The 27,795-nt window shown below is 35.9% G+C and overlaps 1 protein-coding gene across 1 annotated transcript in view; it reads left to right on the top strand.

Annotated features, from left to right (window-relative positions):
• The window catches only part of LOC306877176 (receptor tyrosine-protein kinase erbB-4-like), a 387,678-nt gene that overhangs the window by 345,161 nt on the left and 14,722 nt on the right, over positions 1-27,795 (top strand). The window lies entirely within an intron of this gene.

The raw sequence follows: 27,795 nt of genomic DNA, 5'->3' as shown, positions 1-27,795 counted from the left end.
CACAGGCTTTCCAAATCAACCGTATGGAATAAAGATTTTAGTCACAATACTTTTGAGAAATGTTAACCTGAAGTGATACAATCGGAGGTTTTTATTTATGTATTAGACTCACCTCATAAGAGGCTTTTCTAAGAGCGAGCTATGATGTGGGAGTAAAATCAGACAGCGTCTGCCCTGTTCTTTTCAAGATAATGGGTAAAACGAGCCAAGGCTTTAGAAATGTCACCTCATATGCTCATAGTGTTAAATTACTGGCTTCAAAATAATAACTTAAACCGACCTTTCACTGCTGCATTATACAAAAATATGGAGGGATATTTTAGTGAGCCAATTTCTTGGACATATACAGTATATTAAGCCTTATTGTAAACAGCTGCAGTGATTGTTGATGCAGTTCATCTTTAACAGAGAAATAGGGCTTTAGTGTCTCTGAAACTGTGTATTCTACATACTATTTATTTTAATCCTTTGCACAAAGTTGGCCAGTTGCTATATACACTATACACAACTCATTTTGAAAAGAAAAAATGCATTTTTAACTTATATGTTTTGTTGTGGTCCATACATTATTGATGAAGCAAAACCGTGGTATATACATTATTTACAAGTACCTTATTACAGACATAGAACATGTTGTTTTTGCAGTGCCGTCTTCATGCAGCTCATTTGACATATAAACCCATTCTCAGGCACAGTGTTTGTGAGTGTGTGTGTGTGTGTGTGTGTGTGTGTGTGTGTGTGTGTGTGTGTGTGCATGCGTATGTGTGTGTTTGTATCTTAGGCCACCTATGCGGGGCTTCTTCTAATGAGGCCAGCGGAAAAGAAAAAACGTCAAATAAACAGTGAAAAGAGACAATGAAAATGTTCTCTTTCGCAATCAGGTTTTGAGCATTGGACTTGAGAGATACTTGAGTTTGTGGAGTTCTATGTATGGTAACAGGAGTGGAAACAGTTGTTGGAGACAATGGCAAATTGTCCATTGTCCTTATAAGTATTGTAATATACAGTATGTGTCCTTCCCTTTGCAGTGTACAAAACAGTCTTCTTCATACTTACAATGCAAACCACTGAAAAGTGCTTACAAACTTCAGGGCTCAACCATAAGGATGTTGTCCTGACAGGCCAGTACTTAACATTTTTACTTGCCCTGCAAACATTTTGTCTGGCACCACCAAAAAAGAACAGTGGATAATAGTTTAAGTCATAAAAATGGATGTACAAGATTGATGAATGTGAAATATTCAGTGAAAACACCGCACTTACTCGAACACTGGCTCTCACTGACCCTGGGTCAACAGGCCATTCTTATTGTTGATCCCTGCAGACTAATAAATACTGGAACCTGACACAGCTACTGTTTTTCTGGAGAGGGTACTGTAATATAGCACAGAGAAATAGAGAAGAGGGAAAGAGATATAAAATAAAGAGAGAGAGAGAGAGAGCAATTCAAAGTGTACTGGAAAACTACAAGCCTATTTTCCATGATTTGCGTTACAGTGCCCAACAGGTTAATGGCAGCCAGAAGGTCAGTGGCATTTCTGTGAAAGAAAACACACTTTATGCAATATATTATTGATGAAATAATCAAGCATGAGTGTAATTTTGCTGAGTAGATTAATAAATGAATAATGCAATGAGATGAGATTGGCCAGACATTTCAACATGTGCTCTGTTAATGAATTGCACATTGGCATGTGGAACAGAATTGGCGTGATCAAGTATAGAGATCTAAAAAAAAGCCTCAGGAGCCAACACAAGCCTCACATATGAAGGTTAAATTTTGATGCCCTGTGAGATCACTCAAGACCACCAGTACTCTTCTTATTATTGGAGAAAAGGTTATAAGCACTGCAGTGATAAGTTGACCAGCAAAATAATACACTGCTCCTATCAGTGCTCAGTTAAAATGAAAGAGGCCTACAATTTATTTTTGAGTGATTTTACTGATTTAGAGTTGTTAAAGATCCAAAATATCAAAAGCGAAATCATCGCTACCATATAGCATACAATAAAACCAATACCAATTTGTATGCTCGTTAAACCCATTAAATGCCCCCAGAAATAAAGTTAGGAATGTTAGAAATAAAGAACAAATATTTTTTTACTTAATTTTTTACTTACATTTTTACTTAAATTTAATTTATATATTATTGCAGATATTTTGTTCTTTAAAAAATTACAAGCTGGAAATTACACAGCTGTAATGTAACAATGTAACTCCATTGCTAGAAAACAATGGCATATAATGCAAAACATATATAAATAATTATTTATATAATTCTTTATTGCACCTCCTGTTGGCAGTCTTTCCTTCAAGTAAAGATATTGTAGAGCACTACAAAGCAGCAGCATCTCTCAAATTAACATTGTGGAGATGACAACCATCTGCAGCCAAGCAAGAATGAAGTTTCCCTCAAATACTAATTGTGAGGCACTGTACCATAACATTCATGCAGTAATTACACATTTGGCCGTTGTGTTTTGAATGTTTACCACTAGAGTCTGTATTTTCCGAGTGGCATTTAGGAAAGCAGCTTAGAGGTGTAATTGTTAAGGAAACAGACTGTGACACACAAAAGGTGACAGCACAGGCAAACAACAGACACACAGCATGAAACAGCAAAACGTTCACACATGCCTGCACACTCATTAAGGCTGCATCCCATGAACTGATTTTTCAAATGTAAAGCTTCATTTACATAGTCGTTCAGGAATCAGAGAGAGTCGTTTTGTGTGAGTTAATGGCCCTGCCGACTGTCCGCCAGTATCCAGCAAAGTATACTTCTTACGGCAAACCCCAAAGGGACAAACACACATCACAGTAGTTTCAAGTAATTAGAAGTTCAAATTTTGGTAACCGAAAGTGATGTCTGATTTGTTTACTTTTTAATCAGTCCATCTATTTCTAAAGTTTGACCCACTTTGGCTGATTTGCATACCGTTGTGAACATAATTATGATAAAACATGGCAGTAAATTATACTGAAAGTAATTATATATATATATAAACTTTGGCAACTGCCACATGCGTTAAACAATGTATAAATACGTGTTATGTAATAAATATACAGATATTTAAAGTCTTTAAAGATATTTTCTCATCCAATTCCTTGCCTCCTCAGAGAAAAGTCTTGACATGGTTCTGCCAACAGGAAGAGAACTTTATATACTGGAAAGTGTACGTATATACACTCTGGGTGGTTTGCAGTTCAATTGCCGGTTACAGAGTTCTTATTAAGTTCAATGATGATACTGTTACCATCAGAGGCAACAATTATGCCTTTTATCCTTTCATGGTTCATTTCATCCAAAGAAAATCTTGGAATCATCCCATTCTTCATGTTTGAAGCTAAGCCAACTGAATTTTCAATAGATGAAATTAAATAGAGGCTTGATATTCAATGGTTTTAAGTTGAGATGACAATCATCTGGCTTCTAACGTGCTAATTATAAGCTACGGATTGACCGTAGAGTAAGACATCTAAAGATGTCTTGAAATTACACCTTTTCTGAACAATGTAACCTAATTAGCTAAATTAAACCATGATTTAACATTGTGGATATGTCAGCCCAGTTGACTCATACCACCTAGAGCTCTTCTGTTTGAATTGAACCTTTAAAGCATCCTCTAAATGCTGCCAACCCAAGACAAACAAACGCATGCAAAGCAATTTACTTTAAAGGCCATCCGTACAGATCTTTTCCAATATTCATATGAAATATATTTTGTCATTCTCCCACACACAGTCATTCATCTCACATCTCCTTCCTCTTCCTCTCCTCACTCTTTCTCAGTACTGCTCTTTTTCTATGCGGGGCTGCTGAAATTTTAAACAGGAGAGAGACAGGAAGACAGCACAGGTCTCAGAGAACACGGTGGATTTCTCAGCTCAGTAGACCTGCGGACACTATAGCGACTTGCCAGTTTTAGAGATGAAGTTAAAGGGACACCAGCAGTTTAGCAAGGGCTTCACCTTCAATTATCTGGATATAAAAACCGCCTGTCTAACAGAGCAGCTTTAATTGCTTTGACCTTGGTGGATCTCTTGGTTGTTTGTGGTGGGAAAGAGGAGGCACAGGGAGCTGTCGTTTGTCCCGTAATTTCTGTGAGCATGAGACGTGCAAACAGAAAACAGCTGCCACTTTCTAAAGAGCTGAACATTTGTTGAGTTTAATGATCAGCTGAGAAAGGAAGAACATTGTGTCTTGTTATTGTTGTGTTCTAAACGCTAGTGAGTTGCCTACATAGACAGCATTTTAAGGCATAATTGGATCACTCATTCCTAAATGTGTCAGAAAAATTATCTTTCCTTACATGAAACTTTTGCAGTCTAAGGTAACTTTGCATGTACTCTTAAGCAGGGTTATTATCATTAACTAAAACTATTAAAAACTATTTTGATAATTGAAATACATTGAAATAAAATGAGGTATGAATAACAGATGAAAAACGTAAAATAAATGATAATTAGAAATGCTGCTTAGCAACTTAAATAAGTGTAAAGTACTGATAGTACTAACTAGAAAGAAATAAAAACTAAAATTTAATTTAACTGAAATAAATATAAATTATATAAATAAATATGACAAAAGCATAGCAAATACATATAACACAATTATCACAATAACTAAAACAAAAAATTAAAATGAAAAATAAAAATATGACAAATAAAAGTGAATTATAATCAAATAAAATAATTAATATAAAATGCTAAAATTAATGCAAAATTAATAAATTATGCTAAAATAGCACTGAATCTTAGCAGATAATGCAATCCCAAGATGCACTGTGAAAGGCTTAGTGAAAGAGAAATATAATATAGATATAAGATATATTTCATTCATATTCGTATAATTTTGAGAAATGTATTTGTGTTATTTGTCCATTCATTAAAAGTATATTTTGTGTTTCGGGGAAGAAAGTAAAGTCAGGTTTGGAATTACATGAAGGTGAGTAAAACTTTAAGAATTTGAACCTCTTTTGAATTAAGTTGGAATTGAATTGGGCACACCTACTACAGGATGTTGAATTTGTGTTGCAATGACAGGAAGAGACAATTACTCATAACTGCTTTTATCAGACTTAAAGAGCAATAGAAACAGGCAAGTCATTTGCAAATGCAAATCTAAACGTCTAATCTGAATAGAAACGGTTTTCCTCATGCCGTTTCATCAAGGCCTCTGCAATTAGCTGGAGACGATAATGACTTGGATCGATTGTTGTGCTATTTCATCAGGTCAAGTTATCCATATTTACCTCGGGTAGCCATCTGTTATGCTCTAGCGTGTACAGAAAAGATGACTAGCCATGTGGCTGCGTTCAGAGCGTATCATGGATTGCTCACTGGCCGCTCGCACTCAGACAGACAGCTGGGAGCACAGATGCACATTTGGAGCAGAAATGTCTGGGAAAATACCAGAGCTTTCTGAATCTCTGACTGACACTTAGTGCTTGTCAGTTGCTATTGAGGTGTTCCCCAGGGCTACAGTTTCATAAGGGTTTTAATTAATTTTAAGTCAGTGCTCTGACAGCTTATGGGTGGAAATAAATTGATATATGCACAGCCAATATGAGACCCCTAGAGACGCCTGGACAAAGTTAATGATTAATAGACTGGAGCTTAAAGGAATCCAAAAAAAAACATTTACTCACCATCATGTTGTTCCAACCTGTATTTTCCCTCTTCTGTGTAATAAAAATGGAGCTCTTAGGCAGAATGTCTGAGCTGCTCTTTTCCAGACACCGAAAATGAGGTGCAAAGTATCATAATTGTTCCTATATTTAAAACTTAAAGCTAAAAATGTGTTGTTTTGTTTTTTTCTTTAGCATCATCTTCATTTAGCTCTGACACACAGTACCTGTCTGGCATGATCTCGCAACTTTCTCCCACGCTCTTTTGTTTTTCTATTTTCTCAGTTTTTCTGGTGTGTACGTGTGTAGTCTAAGCCAGACATTTGCTGTTAGAATGAGGTTTTGGCTCTGTAAAACAAATCACGCACACACTTGGCATAGCGCTTTAAGTTAAGAATGGATGTGGCTGTGCCACCTCAAGCAAAATGACTTTTCGCTTCTCTCATTTCTGAAGAAAATGCTATTTGTTTGTTTGTTTTATTTTGCTTCCAGGCATGCGAACATAGATAGAGCCATCCATACGCAGAGGCCTTTATGGCCTTACAGATGAGTTTAGTGTCACGTTCTTGAACTGTAAGAGAAAAAAAATATAAACATTGCTACAGAGAACTTGAACAGTCATGATTAGGTGGTGACTGGTGTAATACTTTTATTCAGCAAGGATGAATCAAATTGATCAGAAGTAACCATTGAGACTTGTTACAAAAAAAATATTTAAATAAATGTTCTTTTGATAAAATTGATTAAAAAAAATTCCTTGAGCACCAAATATGAATATTAGAATGATTTCTAAAGGATCATGTGACACTGACAAATGGAGTATTGGCTTTGAATAGAAAAAAAATTATATTTTAAATGTTTTTACTATTTCTTTTTTATTTTCTTTTTATATAATGTAGAATAATTTCATAATAGTACTGTTTTTTTACTGTATTTTTCATCAAATAAATGCAACCTTGGTGTGCATAAAATACTTTTAAAAATCTTACCGACCCCAAACTTTCGCATTTTATTTTATTTTATTATTTTATTTCAATTTATTTTATTTTATTTTGAACTTTTATTTTAGTTTATTTACTTTTGAACTGTTTTATTTATTTATTTTATTTACTTTTTAATTAATTAATTGTATTTAATTTTATGTTATTTTATTTTATTTACTTTTTAATTATTTAATTTTATTTAATTTGAATTATTTAATTTAATTTTATTTACATTTGAATTATCTTATTTTATTTTATTATTATTTTTTATTTTAGATATATTTGCATTTTTGTCACAAACCAAAAACATTATTCAAAGCAAATTGATAAGTTTATTATCAGTACGAAAAGTTACATAACACTTAAGTCAACAAAGCCAGACATTATAAATATGATAGGACAAGCCATAGTAAAATACCCAATATTCACACACCAATGACATTTCATTACATTTCCCAGAAGCCTTATGCTGATGCCCTTATCATTGCTGTCACAGAGGTTTACTCATTGTTGCAATGGAGCCAGAGCAGCCTCAGAGGAAAGGCACGTACATCCTGAAAAAAAAACACACAGGCCCCCGGCGCCAAACACAACCTGCAATATTGATTTGTGAGACCAGCTCCTAACAGACACTGGAGTACCGAGCTGGGTTTTGAGGAGCAGACAGGTGTGTATTATTTACTGTGGCCCGAGGAAGTCCAGACCTCACTCTGAATCTTTAAACAATTGCTCAGGCCAGGTCAGAGGCAATGAAGAACGGAGGAAAAAAAGAAGAGAAAAAGACTCTAAAATGGGGCAGAAGCCAATATTTTTAGAAGGAAAAGGAATAGGCTGACGTGCCAGTGAACTATATGAGAGCAAATTAATCACCCAGTAAATGAGAGTTAAGCTCTTCTTTGTGTCCTGGTGTAATTCCACAAAAAGCAAAGGACGACTGCATGACCTTACAGCAGATGAATTCACACTGGATTCACTGGTTTGATTTAAAGGATTAGTTCGCCAAAAATTAAAATTATGAATCATTTGCTCACCCTCATGTTTCTTTCTTCTGTGGAACACAATGTGCTTTTCCATACAGATCTAATAGAAAAGCTCCAAAAAGACTATATGTCTTGCACACATACATAAGTGAGATTTGAGGCCTGTCTGTAGGTACAGTATTCTTTCTGTCTTTTGAGGTCTTAGTTTGCACCAACTGTGTTTCATCTAATAATTCATAATTCAGAACCCTTCTTATTCTGGAAAGTATAAACAGAGAGAGCTCTTTATGATGATGGTTTCTATAGATTCAATATTGAATTATACCTGTCATTTGAGAGCTATACTGTCATCAGTCTTTTTTCTCACTCCCAGTGTGATTCCCCAGGAACATGTCTTTCTCCCACTGAATGGTAAATGTGTTGCCAGGCATCCGTTACAGCTTAAAGATTTGCATCCAGGCCAACAAATTGAGCAGTAAATTGGTGGATATGAGGTTCAATTAACAGCAACAAGTCATGTGAAGAGAGTGACGGCATCCTAGAGAGAGTGTGAGTGTGTTTGTCACCATCAGTCATTTTCCCTAAAGGTTTAAGTCTGAAGAGTTGACGTCAATCTTAACTTCAAAACTTCCAGCGCTATTTTGGATGGCATTTTGAGTTGTATTTTATGTAGATTTCTAAAAGTTCTTCTGTAATAAACAGTTATATACTGTTGCCAATAGCATCAGTTAGTAGGAGTAGTAGATGTTGGGAAGCTTTTAAGTGGTTACTTCGCCCAAATTAAAAATTCTTTCATCATTTACTCACCTTCATGTCATTCCAAACCTGTATGAGTTATTTTCTTCTGTGGAGCAGAAAACTAATTTGTTTTGTTTTTATCCATACAATGAAGTCCAAAGTAGTTTGGACCTCAAAATATCTTTGTTTGCATTCCCCAACTGTTCGGGTTTGGTGCAAATTGAGGGTGAGTAAATGATGACAGAATGAACTATCCCTTTAAGAAGATCTTTTTATGGTATGGAGGAGAACAGCATTGTTCCATTTCCACTTATGACTCCATTGCATGATTCAATGTTTGTAGGTCACATCAGAGGACAAATTGTTTTGGGTGGGGGTGATGCCCCCTCTCCCCTATTGTGCCCCCCACACTGTGTCGTTAATGAATTTGGCCCCCCACTCCCAAGGCCTCCACAGTTCTCCAGGTCTCACCTGACTGAGAGGAGCACGTAGGTCTCGCTCCTCCCTCACGCCGAGCACATTACCAAGCCCATCTGGTGCCCTGCACCCCATGCCAAGTACAGCCCAGTCCGTCAGGACAAGGTCATGTTTTGGCATATGTTCTGGCACACCGTTTCCCTCCCCAAAGGCCCAATACCTGAGACCAGAACAGTGTGCTATTGTGCCAACTAGAGGCGTCACTAGATGTCATTTTACCAGAGAAAGAGAGCAATCACTTGTAAGGACTAGTACAAGAATCAATAATATCTATACCTTAAATCAGAATTTCTTGTCTTTTTTGTCTTCTGACAAGACACACCTTGAAGTTGATGTCTTTTTATGTTGTTTTAATAGAAATCTCTTATACTGCTGCATTTATTTGATAAAAAATACAGTAAAAAAAATTATATTGTGAAATATTATTACAATTCAAAATAATTGTTTTCTATTTTTATATATTTTTAAATTCAGTTTATTTCGGTCTTCAATGTCAAGTGATTCTTCAGAAATCAGACAACTTTTGTGCTGCTTAATATTTCCTTAACAGTATTATTTGATGAATAAAAGGTTTTTTTATATATATATACAAAAAAATATGAATAAAAGGTTCAAAATAACAGCATTCATTTGAAAAAAATAAATATCTTGTAACATTATAAATCGATTTACTGTCACTTCTGATCAATTTAATGCATCCCTGCCGAGTTAAAGTATTAGTTTCTTTCCAAAACAAACAAGCAAAAAAATCGTACTTACTATATACTGTGTGTGTGTGTGTGTGTGTGTGTGTGTGTGTGTGTGTTTGTTTTTATACACCGGTGGGGACTTAAACCTGAATACACACAGACTCATGGGGACTTGTGTCACGGTGGGGACCTAAATTGAGGTCCCCACAGGTAAACAAGCTTATAAATCACACAGAATTAGTTTTTTTGAAAATCTAAAAATGCAAACAGTTTCCTGTGAGTGAAATTAAGATCCACTGCATTAAATAATTATTCTGACAAGTAGTTTGTTATCATAATTATGGACTGTATGGTTGTCACAAAATGAAGGTAATCCTATATACCAGCTGTTTTGTAACAGCTTCATTTCTCTCTAATGCAATCAGATTTTTGAGCTATTGGAACGTCACATACAGTATGCATGCAAGCCAAAATCAATTCATCAAGATGAGTATAATCTGGGAACACTTGCAACTCACCACTTATATCATTAGAAAGACATTATGACGACAAGGCTGTAGTAGTATCATTTTCCTCATTATGTTATTTTCACTGGCATCTAAGCTTCAAACACTGGATGTACAAATATACAGCTCCTTTTCATGGTTTTAAGACAGGCTTAACGGAAAGAGTCTGAACTTTGAAAGTTGTTTTTGTGGGTTTTTATTAAAGCAAGCAGAACAGAACAAGGCATAGCGTAGCTTGGCATAGCTCAGCACTATACGTATAGTGACTCCAGAGTCCTTGCTGTAATGGATTAGCTATAAATAGGAATGACAGGTTAATGTTAATTCCATGATTTACAAAGCAGGTGTCAGTGATATGTTGAAGGATGTGATCAGGGTCCTGCCTCTCTTGCCTGATTCTTTTTCTGTCAGCGTCCAGCTTGGTTTTGCTGTGGCCCGGTTGTCCTTCTCCTGTCTAAGTTCCCTATTGGTATTCTGTCACTCTGATCATTGCTGACTGGCTAGTGAAGTGTGACGGACAGAAGCCAGGGTCTCACACACAAAGGCACACTCTCTCACACACACACACATATATACTCACACTGCTACAAACAAACACACCCACTTCCAGTTTCCTCTTTTTTTGGTCTCTTCATGCTCGTCAATGAAAAGCTCTTTCTGTGGTAAACTTATACCATAAAATCAATATTGATTAACACAGCATTGCTTCTCTATGTAATATATGCTCTTGGCAATGTGTGTGTGTGTGTGTGTGTGTGTGTGTGTGTGTGTGTATGTGTGCCCATTTGTGTATAGAAAATGAGGAGAATTTAGAAAGAAATCATCAACTTTCTGCATGCAGAACTTGGAAACAGACCATTGATTTTTACTAAAGTATCCCCAATCCTGCCGTAAGCTGCACAATTAAAGTACAGAATTATAAAAAATAGCACAGAATTATAAAGGCTTAAAGATGATGTAAGACATTTCAGTTGTTTTGCTAACTTCCTCTAGAATTAAACCACCCCTGTTACAATTTTGAGCATTTATTCACATGCGCAGCGTATTGAAAAACAAGGCATGATTGACATGACTGAAATGGCAATGTAAGGATGATGATGGCAAGTGGATTTTGAATGAAACATTCAAAGAAAAATGTATGCATACTTTATACTACCATTAATTTTTTTTAATAAATTAATACTTCTATTCAGTAAGAACATACTAAATTGATCAAAAGTGAAAGTAGAGACTTGTTTGTTATAAAACATTTTTATTTTAAATAAATTTGGTTCTTTTAAACTTTCTGTTCAAATATTCACACATCATATATTCCTAAAAATATCATGGTTTCCACAAAAATATTAAGCAGCACAACCATTTTCAACATTGATAAGAAATCTTTAGCATTCATTTCAGAATGATCATGTGACAAGGAAGACTGGATTAATGGAATAAACTGCATTTTAAAATATACTCAAATATAAAACAGTTTATTTTTAGTTATACTAATATTTCACAATATTTCTGCATTACATAAATAAATGCAGCTTTGGTGAGCTTGAAAGACTTCTTTCAAAAACAAAATCTTTCTGAGCTCAAACTTTTGAACAGTAGTGATTATATTTTTTAAAATTGAAATAATGTCTAAAATGCTGAGGCAGAGATTACAGATTCACATTGTGCCACACGAACTGAATTATGTAATAGTATTTTGAAAATATACAACCTGTTCTTTTTTTATGCACTGAAAATAACGATGATCCATTTTTCTCCATTTTGCTTGATTAAAAAAAATAAAATAAATGAATATTAAGTTTAGGTAAGGTTGGGATAATTTGTATATAGATGTTATGCAAATGTATCTTGACATCCTTAATTTTCTGCCTTGTAACCATTAGTCACCTTTAAGCAACCCTGATTTTGACTGGTTTCATGTCATTAACACCACAACATTGCTATTTAATGCAGCACAGCTTGCAGAGACAGAAAGACACATGCTGTAAGACGTGCTGAATAGTTTTTTAATAGATAGCATTCTTATGTTTCTACCCTTAATTTCTCTCTTGTGTATTATCTCTGTGTACTGTTCCTCATTTCTTTGTTCCACATTCTCTCTCTCTCTCTCTTACTCACCACCTGTCATTGTTTGATACACCCCGTCCTCCTCCTCTCTGTGATTGCACTGGTAGTCTTCAGTGGCATGTTTACACAAACTACTTAAACAGGCCTCTCTTTTGTCCGCTATGTTGTGCTGCTCAGCTTTTAATTAGCCCTTTGTCTGTGCAGCATGCCGCTCTTTATTATTTTTCCTGTGCTTGCGCTGTGTTCTTTCCAAACGCTGGCTTGAATATTGGTCACAGAGGGAGTGTTTTTGCCTGCCTTCTGCAGCCAGCGTGTGTGTGTGAGAGAGTGATTCTTTAACCTCTATTAATACACTGTACAGGTGCTGGATAATAACATACTTTGACAGAGGAAAAAGAGACATCATTTCTAATAAGCATTCCTTATTCCTCTATTCAGCAACTAGCTGTACAGAACAAGGGGGACCAATTTTTAAAGTCTCAAATCGAGACACGCAGACAAGGAAGATTTCCCCACTGGAGCTGTTTTTACAACTATTGAGCAATTTTTTATAAATATTTTTCTTCATGGTTATATACTGTGTATTTAGTTAATGTATATGATGAAAGAGTTATTTTGTCATCTATACTGCCAGTTAATAGTTTGGAATAACTATGTGTCACATGATCCTCCAAAAATCATTCTAATATGCTGATTTGGTGCTCACAGATCATTTAGTTTTCGTAGGAAAGATGAAAACCCTTGTGCTGCTTAATAGTTTTGAAGAAACCATCAAATGTTAGGGGTAAGATTTTAAAAAATGGAAATTAATACTTTAAATTATACGCATTAAATTTATCTAAAAGTAACAGACACTTAAAATGTTGGAAAAGATTTATAATGATACAAAAGATTTCTATTTCAAATAAATGATGTTATTTTGAACATTCTATTATTCAAAGAATAAAATATTAAGCAGCAAAAACTGTTTTCAACATTGATTATAACAAGAGCCATTATTAATAATCAAGTATCAATAAAAATGTATAGCAATTACCCACCAAATTAGCCTATTGGAATAATTTCTGAAGGATCATGTGACACTGAAGACTGGAGTAATGACTGCTGAAAATTCAGTTTTGCCATCACAGGAATAAATTACTTAGTTAAAAAATATATATATATTTAACAGCTATATTCATAAAACAGCTATTTTAACATGTTATAATATTTCACAGTCTAACTTTTTTTTACTGTAATTTTGATAAAATAAATCCAGCATTGGTGAGCGTAAGATACTTCTTAAATAATAATAATAATAATAAGTGCTGAAGTTTTAAAACTTAACAAAAGAAGGTTTTCAATGATTTTGAAGAAGGTTTTAACTGCTTTTGCACATACAATGAAAGTCAGTGGTGTCCAAAACAACACTGAACCCTATTAACTTCCATTATATGGAGAACACTGAGAATTTTTTTCAAACAGTTTTGAATAACATGAGGGTGAGTAAATCATGACAGAACTTTCATTTTTGGCTGAACTATTCCTTTAAATCTGATGCAGTTGGAATGTTGAGTTTTTGATGGTCAACATGGTCAATACAATCTTTTCTGACATGACTGCATTTTTAGACAGGGATTTGAATTGCCTGAAACTTTATCTGCAAGGTCAAAGCCCCAATTTCTTCCTAAAAAAAAACAGCCGGCAATTTAAAGGAGTCACTAGTATGATTGAAGTTATAATCGATTGACAGATCTCCCCTCCAATTTTGTTGATTGTCATAATTTTTTCAAGCGACTGTGATCTGCTGACAGTTCTGGAATTAATGGTATGGTTCTGTGGCAGTAAAACTGTTCAGAAAGGACATTTAGAATACTGATGATGACACCTGCAAGACTAAGCATATCACACGGCTCCACGCACTGCACTACTGAAATAGCAGGGACAGATTATTTGGCTCGGATGATGAAGAGATGGCTGAGTCTAATCCCAGTCGGATGTGGTTACAGGTATAAGAGAGGATAAAGAGTGTGCATGAAGGTGAAGAGACAGGAGGACTGAATCACTTTCACTGCGGTGAGTCTTCACAGGTCACCTTCCTCACTCTTTACTCAGAGATTATTCACGAGCACACATACTCCACAGAGACAGGAAATGAGCAGACGGCTTTGGGTTTCGAATTCAGAGAAGTTCACATCACAGCAAAGTGACAAACACTTAATAAGTGACAAACACAATTTAAATCCGTCTCTTAGGGAATGGAGGACATCATTCAAAAGGTCAAAAGCGAGTTGGGAAGGAAGTTAATGTAATCACAGCAGTTTATGGGGAAAGCAGTATGGGCGTAGTTATAGTAATCCAATAATGATGAAACGGGAGGATTTTTCATTCCTTTAAGGCTCTCGTTTTGAAACGTGATTACTGAACATGGAGACAAATCCTTTCTGAGATTCCATGGTTGAGTGCGGGAATGATCTTCCCATTTTGAGGGTCTTCAGCAGGGGCCCATTGGGGGGTCTATCATGGCACTGCAGGGGAACTTTTAATCTGTTTGATCTTAACCTCATTTTTTTTTGGGGGGGGGGGGGGGGGGGGATATGCATTACAAAAATAAAATATTAAATTCAACTGAAGCTAAAGTAGAGCTAAATTTAAGCCAAGTATATATTTTAATTGACCCTCCTGCATTAAAATGCATTAGGTAAAATTTAAATGTAATATATAAGTAGGACTGGGTATCAATACATATTTCCCAGTTTAATGTTAATTTTAGATGCCCGTTTTGCATATTATATGAAATAAAGAATTAGTTATTGTTCCAAATTATTTTAGGAACTCCACCTTTATGATTTATAACAATAGTTAAGATTGTGTTTAAAAATCTTGCAGGGAATTAACTTTGAAATCACAAAAATATTATATATACAGTGCCCTCCAAAAGTATTGGAACAGTAAAGACAAAATTGCTCTGTTGGCTGTGGAGTCAAGACATTTACAAATATGATTAAAAGATGAATATGAGGCAAAACTACAGAATGTCACATTTTATTATTGGGTGATTTAAAACATAGATGATTTACCAGCTAAGAAGTTCAGCACTTTTAGAGTTTCATCCCTCTATCTGATGTGAGCATAAGTATTGGAACAGTTGCCTCACAGGTCTTTCTAAGTGATCAGCTGTCTCCTGTTGCATTAATTCTTAAGATATTAAAAGCAGGGAATGTGTCGTATCAGTTATATCCATTACTTGATGCATTCTGAATCTTGCATTCGATGATGACACACACAAACCAGGATGAAGACGAGGGAGCTGACTTTGAGAGAAAAGCAAGCAATTTGGATGCTAAAAGAAAAGAGGAAGTCAGTTAGAGCTCTAGCAAAAACAAAGGGTGGGGATAAATCAAGAGTTTGGAAACCACCAGCGACACCAGCAACCAACAACGACCTGATCGGCTGAGAAAACAACAGCAGTTGATGACAGACAAATCATAAAAGCTGTGGAAATGAATCCTAAAATGCGTGTCTGTAAAATCACCAACAACTTCCAGAAAGCTGAGGTGATGCTCTGACAATCTACTGTCCTCAGGAGACTTTGACACAGAATTACAGATGCTACACAGCAAGATGCAAACCTCTGACCAGCACCAAAAATAGAAAGGCAAGATTAGAGTTTGCAAAAAAGCACAAAGGTGAGCCAGAAGAGTTTTGGAACTGTGTTTATGGACAGATGAGACAAAGATGAACCTTTATCTAAATGATGGGAAAGCAAAAATGTGGAGAAAAAAAGGGAACTGCAATGATCCCAAGCATACAGCCTCATCTGTAAAGCATGGTGGAGGTGGTGTAATGGCATGGGCATGTATGGCTGTCTCTGGAACAGGCCCTCTCAACTTAATGATGACTTAATGTATGATGACAGTAGCAGAATGAATTCGGAAGGGTACAAAACCTTCTTGCCTACCAATATTCAAGAAAATGCCACCAGATTCATTGGGAAGTGCTTCATATTGCATCAGGACAATGATCCAAGACACCCTGCCAGTTCAGTCAAGGAATTTATAAGGGCAAAGAAATGGAAAGTCTTAGATTGCCCAAGTCAATCTCCAGATTTAAATCCGATTGACCATGAATTTCACCAGCTGGAGAGTAGAGTAAAGGCAGAAACTCCCCAAAACAAGCATCAATTGGAATTGGCTGAATTAAAGGCTGGGAAAAGCATTTCAAAGGATGAGACCAAGAGTCTGGTGATGTCTATGGGTCACAGACTCACTGCTGTGATTGTGCGCAAGGGATCTGCAACTAAATAATAGCTTTTAATCTTTTATATCTGCCTTATGTTCAACTGTCCAAATACTTATGCTCACATCAATGAGTGGGATGAACTCTAAAAGTGCTGTTCTTTTTATTTGGTAAAACATGTATGTGTTGAAACGGCTAATAATAAAATGTGACAGTCTGTAGTTTTGTCTCATATTCATCTTTTAATCATATTTGCAAATGTCTTGACTCCACAGCCAACAGAGCAATTTTGTCTTTACTGTTCCAATACTTATGGAGGGCACTGTATTTTAAAAATTAACATGAGGCCCAAACCTATGCAGTTCAATTGCTATTTTAGAGGAAAGTCAGTATTAGAAGTAGGGGTTTTCTGCAGGTTGCTTCATCAAGCATGTAGTAACAAAAGACTGTTTTTATAGAATCATTCAGTCAACAAACTTGTTAAAAACATTGAATCATTCAGGAACAAAACAATGACTTTCTTAAGTGAACTGTTAAATAATTCACTCAAATGTTTAAATTCGTTTAAACACACAGATTCATTTAGGAATGAATCAATTAACTGTTTCTATGAGTGAAGTATTGGGTCATTTTCTCAATTCATTTAAATACACTGATTCATTCATGAATGATACATCAGTGCAATGTGTTTCTCAAAGATGTAAAGTGGTTTCTGCTGTGGCTTTGTTGGTGGTAGACCAAAACTAGACACATGGCAATATTGTGTACAAAATGTAAGTTGCTCGCTATTAACTTTTTTTTTTTTAAAGCAACATTGCAATATTCCACCAATATTTGAAACAACAGTCTTGCTAGTGTGATATTGTTTATTCAGAGTTGATTCAGTGAACAATTCACTCAGACTTATTAAAAGTATAGAACGTTTTCATGAAAAAAAAAGTTTCATGAAACTTTTTGAATTATTCATTAAGAGTCATCAGACTTTACTAGTTCACTTGTATGCCCTAAATGAACCGTTCATAAGAGGCATGTGACTGATCACCCTTTGTTACTGTGTACACTGTAATAAAAAAAATAAAAAAATTGAACCAACTTAACATTTTAAGGCAACCAGCTTCAGTAGATATTTGAGTTCTTTCAGCTTTTTTTTGTAGGTGATTCTCAACTTTTTGTTGTATAAACTTAAAACAACAAGTTGAGAAAACTCTAGAATCTGCTGAAGCAGGTTGCCTTAATATATATATATATATATATATATATATATATATATATTTTTATTTTTTTATTTTTTTTTTTTTACAGTGATAGTCCACAAGGACTACTTAAAAGAAAGACAGGTTTTCTTGCCATTATTTTTCAATACATGCTTTTTTATCTCACAATGCAAACTTAAAATTCTTAAAATATGCCATCTTTTGTTCATTAAGCACTGGTGTCACAAAAAACACCAGTGCTTAATAATGCATTTAATCTTGTCATAACAAGATTAAATGCATTATTATGGCACTAAATTTATGTTGTAGTATATTAATTTATGATTAATTATATTATAGGCAACAATACAGTTATACAAACAAAAAGTTGAAGACACCTGCTCTATACTGATACTTCTATCAGCTTAAGGTAAATCGTGGCCACCCATGCTGAACAGATATTGAACACTTTGTGAACTCAGTGTCTCTTTGAAAACCTCTGCTAGCCATTATAAACTCATTAAGACGCAGAATCCCCAAACTGAACATTACATTTAAAATGGGGTTGCCTTCAGCTTTTTCATAAAGTCACTTTTTCTCTCTTCAGGGCTCTTCGCATGCATGCGGAAATCTCTGTTGCTCTATCAGCACGTCCGCTGCATTAATGGACTGTGTGAGCCATTGATTTCTAATTACACTAAAGTCCACTCTGGGGATAAATATTGTGTGGCGCGGCCATCTTGTGGCTTATTGTACGCAGAATGAGTATTGATTGGCTGTCCAGGCTGCAGAAGTAATCTGTTTTAAATACACTGGGACTGGAGTGTATGGGCCAAAACGGCCTGTGCGCTGACTGTGGAATGGGTTTGGATTTAGTCCTGTGGGGGACGTGAAACAACTGACAGTACCGCAGTGCAATGCTTACTCACACTGAGCTAGGGAAACTCAGTGCAGCTTGTGTTTTTAAATACATGAGGGTATGATATTTATTTTATGAGGATTTTGTGTGAGAGTATTCGGCTCTGTTTCAAAACCTACATAAGCAGCATGAAATAGAACCTCATTAGTGATGATTTGGAATGCTTTATATAGATTAAGAATTTACTTTAATAGAGTTTGGTGTCAGAATGTTGCTAAACTAATATTTTGATCCTCTAAGCATGAAAATACATAAAAAAATATTGGGTATAGTAGACCATATTTAATTAGTGTAAATAAATGTGAGCTGCTATACCCAATATTTTGTGTGAAGAAAATCCTCAATACATATTCAATGCATATAGTGTATGGGGGGGGGGGGGGGGGGGGGGGGGGAATGGTCAATGGAATAATTTTAATATCTACCAAAATTGGTGCCACCAAATTATTTTGGAAAAATATATTCCATAGGATTCTATAGGACCTTTGTTTTTGTGGCTCTGATATGAACATAAATAAGAAATTCTGGGGGCCATGTTCATATTTTCTGAGTAGGCAGTGCTTTTCTCCCCAGACTGTAATGTATGGCTCTTGAGAGCACTCCAGCTCTATCTGTCTCCAAGTTTTTGAGAGACTTCACTGCTAAAATTCTCTCTGTCCATGGCCTAAAAGACAAAAAGTGTTTCCCTCTTCCCTCTGTCTCTTCACCTTCTTTACTCATTGCAGAAATAAAGCAGCTAAAGAGAAGGAAAGCCTTTGATAGAGGCATGTGATGCTATGCTTTGTTATTTTCCTCTGATAACATTATAATCATACCTTTTATTGCCTAAGTGATTTTAAATTTTAAAGATGATCAGGTATGCTTTATGTACAAATAAGACATACCAGTATGATATAATCACTTTTTTGTGGTAGAAGCAAGCACTTTCTAAGTCTGCAGGTACAGCTGTGCAGAAGTCAAGATAATTTACCTTGAATTGTACATTTCCCTCCTCTCTACCTCAGCTCTGCAAACGCAAAGATAATTGCATTTTGATAGACGATTAATGTTAATGTAGGCTCATTAATCTTTCAAAAGCTCTTAAGACCACGTCTTTGGTGAGACGTACTGCAGTGTGTGCAGAAGGAAGGAGGAAGGCAACAGAATGGCTGCCAGTCATGGTCATTTGTTCTTGATTGTCACTTCCTTTGTGTTTGTTCACGTTTGCGTCAGAGGCCTGTCATTTTGTGAATGTGTCTGGTTTTTGTATGTGCACAAGTATGTTTCTTTAAGTCAGTCCTGTCAGTTTATACAGTTCATCAAAAAAAAGTGAACAGACTGGAAACGGTCCATAAATGTGTTTTCAAATAGACAAATTAATTTTCACCACTTACACAAAAGTTTATATATATATATACTTTTATAATAATATTTGTACAATATTATTATTATGCGAATGTATTATGTGAATTTCTACATAAATTTTTTAAATGTAATTTATTCCTGTGATGACAAATCTGAATTTTCAGCAGCCTTTACTCTAGTCTTTAGTGTCAAATGATCTTTCATAAATCTAGTGCTGTCAAACGATTAATCGCGATTAATCACATACAAAATAAAAGTTTTTGTTGACATAATGTATTTATGTGTACTGTGTATATTTATTATTTATATATAAATACACACACATACAGTTTATATGTAAGGGATAATCATTTAGGATTTTAATTAGGGCTGTCAACGTTAACAAATAAAAATTTTTTTACCACAAATTAATCGTTTGATAAGGTTTGACCCCAACTTCTTGCCGTCAGCGCGGAAGGTAATCTATCATTGTGTGATTATGATGAGTCATCGGGCTGTACAAAAGTGAAGCAAACGCAAAGAGAGTGAGCAACGGTGTGCGGGAGAGACAGAGTGTGTCCGAGAGAGAGAGAGAGAGAGAGAAAGAGAGAGCGAGTGTGTCCCAGAGAGAGAGAGAGCAGCAAGTGCGCGAGAGATATGTTTACTCATATGTGATAAGGGTACAGCAAACCAGTGTTGACAGGGTCGCGGTTTTCCCGCACAATTGAAGCACTTTTTGGACAAGTACTGTATTTTGAAATAAATACAGTCGCTGGAAAAATTACAGAGCCGTGGGTTGCGTTTTTTTGGGCTACTAATATACCGCGGCCCCCCAAAGTGTATATAGACAAATAAAAATGAAAATAGATCCTTTTACTAATCTTTATTATACTTGGAATGTATACCTGGCAACTTAAGAATGGAGAGGTGGTTGTAACATCACAAACAACGTGAGTTTCAGCCAGAGCATAACTTACATATTAAGGCTTTTACACAGCAGAAATAAACATGACAACAGCCACTATAGAATCAGCTAATAAACACACGATTACGATAGGATATGGTCTGTATGTGTTCAAATGAGATTTGAAAATTTTCATAATAATGAATGTGTACATCTGAAATGCTAATTTGTACAGCAATAAAAAGGTTATAAATAGCATATTTTAACAACAGTAAACGACCAAATTCCACACCTGATCGCAAAAGGAAGTTATTACAAACACTCCATGATGGCTTAAAGTGAGTTCTGAGTAAAAGTGTATTATTAATCTTATAAATTGTCTTATGTAGCATGATGCTAATGTTAGCTCTAATGCACCGGCAGAACAGGTCCAGGTCCAGGTTTAGAAATGCTTTTGATAATAGGGTAAATGTATACTGGGATTGAAGCGATGTGGCTTGGTGAAGTTTTATTGCCAGTATAAAGGCTGATAATGGCTGAATAAAAACAAAAGAATAATAAGGATTATGTCTCATATCTGGCAGAGGTGTGAAAAATTATGTTTCCTTAAACTAGTTTGTCATGCATTTCTTTATTTCAACACATTTACAGGTAAATCCTAGTATTTTAAATTTGCAATTAATCGCGATTAATCACAGTCCATGACTGTGATTAATGCGATTAAAGTTTTTAATCGATTGACAGCACTAATTTTAATGCACGACATGGAGGCAAAGAACCGCCTGACGTGAAGCGGAGAGAGAGAGAGAGAGTCAAGTCAAGTCAAGTCACCTTTATTTATATAGCGCTTTTAACAATGTAAATTGTGTCAAAGCAACTGCACAATATCAAAAAAGGAAAATAGTGTGTCAATAATGTAAAATTAAAAGATTAAAAAAAAGATTTTCAGTTAAAGGCATTTCAGTATTGAATTCAGTGATGTCATCATCCAGCTCAGTTCAGTTTAAATAGCGTCTTTGCAATCAGGTCGACGATATCGCTGGAAATGAAGTGTCCCCAACTAAGCAAGCCAGAGGTGACAGAATGGAGAAAAAAAGCTAGGGAGAAACCTCGGTGTCTTGCTCTCCGCTGACGTTCAGGGCTGTAGAGGTCGTCTCTGGGTGCCGATCCACCATCTGATCTGGATACGGACTGGATCTGGTGACTGCAGTGACCATCTGGGCTGGATACGGACGGTGATGTCCCTGGGGCTCATCCAGGTGTCCGGCCTCCGCCGACGATCACGGCCACATACATCATCTCCCGGCGCCGATCCACCATCTGATCCGGACACGGACTGAGAAACAGAATAGAAACCGAAAAATATTAGCGTAGATGCCATTCTTCTTGTGATGTAACGAGTACATCATGTGTTATGGGGAGTGTTCCCGGTTCCGGTTGATCTAATTAATGCAGCCTAACAATACTTTAACGGATTTGAATAATAGAAGTGTATTAGTGTGGTACGTGTAAACCAGGTTAAAGAAATGTGTCTTTAATCTAGATTTAAACTGACAGAGTGTGTCTGCCTCCCGAACAGTATTAGATAGATTGTTCCAGAGTTTGGGTGCTAAATAGGAAAAGGAGGAAGGATCTTCCGCCCACAGTCGATTTTGATATTCTAGGTATTATCAAATGGCCAGAGTTTTGAGAACGCAGCAGACGTGGAGGATTATAATGTGATAAGAGCTCGCTCAAGTACTGAGGAGCTAAGCCATTCAGGGCTTTATAAGTAATTAACAAGATTTTAAAATCTATACGATGTTTGATGGGAAGCCAATGCAGTGTTGACAGAACCGGGCTAATATGGTCGTACTTCCTGGTTCTAGTAAGGACTCTAGCTGCTGCATTTTGGACCAACTGTATTTTGTTGATCAAGCGTGCAGGACAACCACCCAATAAAGCATTACAATAGTCTAACCTTGAGGTCATAAACGCATGAATTAGTATTTCTGCATTTGACGTTGAGAGCATAGGTCGCAATTTAGATATGTTTTTGAGATGGAAAAACGCAGTTTTGCAGATGCTAGAAACATGGCTTTCAAATGAAAGATTGCTATCAAACAGCACACCTAGGTTCCTAACTGATGAAGAAGAATTGACAGAGCAGCCATCAAGTGTTTCCTGACCTGGGCCCCAGTTAGTCAAGTACGAACTCTAAGACTATGTACCATATTTCTAGAGAGAAGAGCGGCACCACCCCAGGAGGGATGAACACCATCTCTTTTCAACAGGTCAGGTCTGCACCAAAAACTCGTCCAATTGTCTATAAAGTCTATGCTATTCTGCAGGCACCACTTAGACATCCAGCCATTGAGTGACGACAGTCTGCTATGAATCTCATCGCCACGGTAAGCAGGGAGCGGACCAGAGCATATTACAGTGTCTGACATTGTACTTGCAAGTTCACACACCTCTTTAACATTATTTTTAGTGATCTCCGACTGGCGAAGTTGAACATCATTAGATAACAATCTTACTGAATTACGTTTAGCATTAGCCAGCACTTTTAAATTTGCCAAGATGTAAACAATGGACTATGGTGGCTGGTGTCTCTATTTTCATGTTCCGTACAATAGAATCGCCAATAAACAGAGCACTTTCATCAGGTTTCTCAGTGGGTGCACTTTCATCAGGTTTCTCAGTGGGAGAACCTGTTTGAGAGAGATGATAGTTGTGTGTAGCCTACCTGCAGGCACGTGCAGAGGGGGGTGCGGTGGGTGCTTGAGCACCTGCCCTTTTTCCTCTTGATGCCCAAAGTGCCCTTTTGTCAAGGCAATTTCTTTTTTTCTATTCTTTTTTGTAATTAAACACCCTTTTGTGAAGGCCTGCCCAATTGAACTATTAGCAAATTAATTAATAATAATTTAGCGTAAATAAAATTATCCACATGATGACCTTTCACCTGATGATCTCATCCGGGGCGATCACATTCAGACACCTTTAGGATGACTTCAAAAACGTACGCGGCTGCCGGTAAGTGGAGTTCTCAGCGGAGCGGTGTGCTTGTAAACTTATATTATTGAATTATTATTATTTTACGAGAACGGCGTGAAGAGATCATGCACAGCTGTTGTTTATATTGCTGTGTGTAGCCTGTGGAAGCATGGTTAGCTGCAGCAAGGGGCTACAATATTTTTGTTCAATGTTTTCCTAATGACAATTTTATGATTGGTTTATAAAGGCTACTACGAACACCTTTTTCCCATTTTTATCACAGAATAATTCAGGAAATATATTTTATAGTTTCTATACTAAATGATATGTCAATCAGTACTGCATTTTTCATATAGTTTATTTATTTATTACCTGAAGATAACTTGAAAAACACACACAAACCATATATTTTCGCAATCGTGTGTTTATTGTCTTCACGTTTCATCAGTAAAAACGTTTCTGCTTTTTATTCAGCTCAGCTACAGCGCGCCCTCTGGCTTCGAGTATGAATGAAACATGCACTGCACGAGAGTGTTCAGCTCTCCTGATATTCAAATCTCCTCATTATGGATAGGAATAAAACGTCAGGTCATGTCTCTTTTAAGTTAAATCTAGATTTAAATCTGGAAACCTCTATGTGAAAACACCTGCTGGAGCTTGAATAAAGTGTGGGGGACGAATTTACATTTTATTAAAATTAATATTAAATATAAAAAATGCAGCTAACGTAGTTCTACACACAGCAAAAACAAAGGTGCTTGTTCTCTTTCGTTCTTGCTGTTTAACAATTTAAAGCACGTCGACATGTCTTTTTTTATGTTATCTGACTAAAAACTATTCATACTTTGAACTATTATTACAGTATTTATTTAAAAAACTTAGAGTGCCTTAAAAATAATTATCACAACACTTGTAAAACAGACTTATACTGATTTTGGTATAACGTTGGTATCGATACTATCGATATTAGGATCGATACGCCCACCCCAAGTGAGCATAAGTATTTGGACAGTTGAACATAAGGCAGATATAAAAGATTAAAAGCTATTATTTAGTTGCAGATCCCTTGCGCACAATCACAGCAGTGAGTCTGTGACCCATAGACATCACCAGACTCTTGGTCTCATCCTTTGAAATGCTTTTCCCAGCCTTTAATGCAGTCAGTTCCAGTTGTTGCTTGTTTTGGGGAGTTTCTGCCTTTACTCTCCTCTTCAGCCGGTGAAATTCATGTTCAATCGGATTTAAATCTGGAGATTGACTTGGGTAATCTTAGACTTTCCATTTCTTTGCCCTTTATAAATTCCTTGACTGAACTGGCAGGGTGTCTTGGATCATTGTCCTGATGCAATATGAAGCACTTCCCAATGAATCTGGTGGCATTTTCTTGAATATTGGTAGGCAAGATGGTTTTGTACCCTTCCGAATTCATTCTGCTACTGTCATCCTACATTAAGTCATCAGTAAAGTTGAGAGGGCCTGTTCCAGAGGCAGCCATGCATGCCCATGCCATTACACCACCTCCACCATGCTTTACAGATGAGGCTGTATGCTAGGGATCATGGCAATTCACTTTTTTTCTCCACATTTTTGCTTTCCCATCACTTAGATAAAGGTTCATCTTTGTCTCATCGGTCCATAAACACAGTTCCAAAACTCTTCTGGCTCACCTTTGTGCTTTTTTTGCAAACTCTAATCTTGCCTTTCTATTTTTGGTGCTGGTCAGAGGCTTGCATCTTGCTGTGTAGCATCTGTAATTCTGTGTCAAAGTCTCCTGAGGACAGTAGATTGTCAGAGCATCACCCCAGCTTTCTGGAAGTTGTTGGTGATTTTACAGACACGTCTTTTAGGGTTCATTTTCACAGCTTTTATGATTTGTCTGTCATCAACTACTGTTGTTTTCTCAGCCGATCAGGTCGTTGTTGGTTGCTGGTGTCGCTGGTGGTTTCCAAACTCTTGATTTATCCCCACCCTTTGTTTTTGCTAGAGCTCTAATTAACTTCATTTTTTCTTTTAGCATCCAAATTGCTTTCTTTTCTCTCAAAGTCAGCTCCCTCGTCTTCATCCTGGTTTGTGTGTGTCATCATCGAATGCAAGATTCAGAATGCATCAAGTAATGGATATAACTGATACGACACATTCCCTGCTTTTAATATCTGAAGAATGAATGCAACAGGAGACAGCTGATCACTTAGAAAGACCCGTGAGGCAACTGTTCCAATACTTATGCTCACATCAGATAGAGGGATGAAACTCTAAAAGTGCTGAACTTCTTAGCTGGTAAAACATCTATGTGTTGAATCACCCAATAATAAAATGTGACATTCTGTAGTTTTGTCTCATATTAATCTTTTAATCATATTTGTAAATGTCTTGACTCCACAGCCAACAGAGCAATTTTGTCTTTACTGTTCCAGTACTTTTGGAGGGCACTGTATATACCAGTAATCTGCAAAATTGGCTGCACATGAATACATAAACAATATTTTTCAATCATCTTGCAAAAAAATGTTCAGGGTTTTTGCTTTATCAAGTGCAAAAAACAGAAATAGCCAAATCTGTTGATATTTCTCTTCAGTTCCCTATAAAAATTAATGCACTACAAGGATTTCCCCAATATATGATGCATTGCCGACTATGTCTATAGCTACAGCAACATGGTGCTTTACAGGTGATGTAATACACTTTCCTCCTATGAATAAATTCTAGCTATTTGATATTAAAAGCGCTTGTAGCCAGACTCTTTCTGTGATGACAGACGGAGTCTTCTCATCTTAGAGAGCACCTGTGATGGGCTACACTGGACCTCTCAAATTGTATTTCCCCACTTTTACAAGCTTGCTCTCACTATCTCGCTTTCTTAGTTAAACCATTTTACCACAAGCTGTCCTTTCCTCTCCACCAATCATATTAAGATTTAAATTTCATCCAGCCACCGGCTCAAGGGCACTTGAAAGCCCTGTTGGAGGAAAAGTAGAGAGGCTGTTTTCTTGCGAACGGATCGCGGCCCTGCGAAAGGCCTCCATGCTGCGGGTTGGACTTAAATCGATTACATGCATTGTTCGCTCCTCCAGAAAATTGATGTCTGGCGTTTTCATTGTTTTGCGATACACGGCCATTCCTGAGAAGAGACTCATCGCTTATCAATGAGAACAATCTCCATTAATAATACTGTGACTTTTTTCCACAGTAATCCCTCCACAAAGTGTCTTTGAAAGTGATGGTAGAACAAACAAACTTTGATTTACTCCTATTGCCTTCTTCCTCACCATTTAATTTTAAGGCTACAAACTCTTCCTCATAATGAATCTTCATTTCATCATGGCAACACATGCAGGAATACATGAAGAATTAGCTTATGGGCGATAGTGATGGTATATGAATTTAAATGTGTATTTTGCAGTAATATCTTGAAGTTTTGCAGTAGACCTTATTTAAGCACATTAAGTAAATACATTTGTTTATTCAACTGAAATATTTTATGTTAGCAGCATAATTGTTCAAAATTGTTGTAAATGTAAATGTAAAATTGTTGGAAATTGATTATATATCACTAAATTAAAATAAAAATGATTGAAACGGCAATTGAAATAAAGACAAAATAAAATAAAAATACATATTAGATGAAAAAACGTAAACTTAGAATTAGAAATGTTGCTTTGGCAATTAACTGAATTTTAAGTTGAAGTACTAAAATTACTTAAAATAAAACTTAAATATCTATATATAAATAAAAGTGCATAACAAAATTACTAGAACCTAAATGAAAAAAATTATAATAATAAATAGAACAAAAAATTTAAAAAATAAAATGAAAATATAAAAATAAAAGCCAATTCAAAATATCAAAAATACTATAATAGTATATAACTAATACTAAAATAACATCAATTGGTTTTGGTGTATATACTCAAGATACAACTGGCAACTTGTCATATAATTGGGCAGTACTGAGCGTGGGGGAAACTATCCAAAAATATATCCAGACAGAATTTACATTATGTGTAATATACATTTTCTTAACCAGTAATCTGCAAAATAAAGTAGTATGTGTAACCAATATTATTCAAATTATTTTTGCTCTTAGTGAATTTGATTATCTTGTGAGATGGTATCATCAAGCTTATTATTAGCGTTTGATGATGATTTTGATTTTCAGTTACTGTATATTACTGTCACTGTAAGTGATGATGATTT

Source organism: Barbus barbus (assembly GCF_936440315.1).
Source record: "Barbus barbus genome assembly, chromosome: 11".
Lineage (NCBI taxonomy): Eukaryota > Metazoa > Chordata > Actinopteri > Cypriniformes > Cyprinidae > Barbus > Barbus barbus.
Note: the sequence above shows the minus strand (reverse complement) of the source record. Positions and strands in the feature narration are given on the sequence as shown.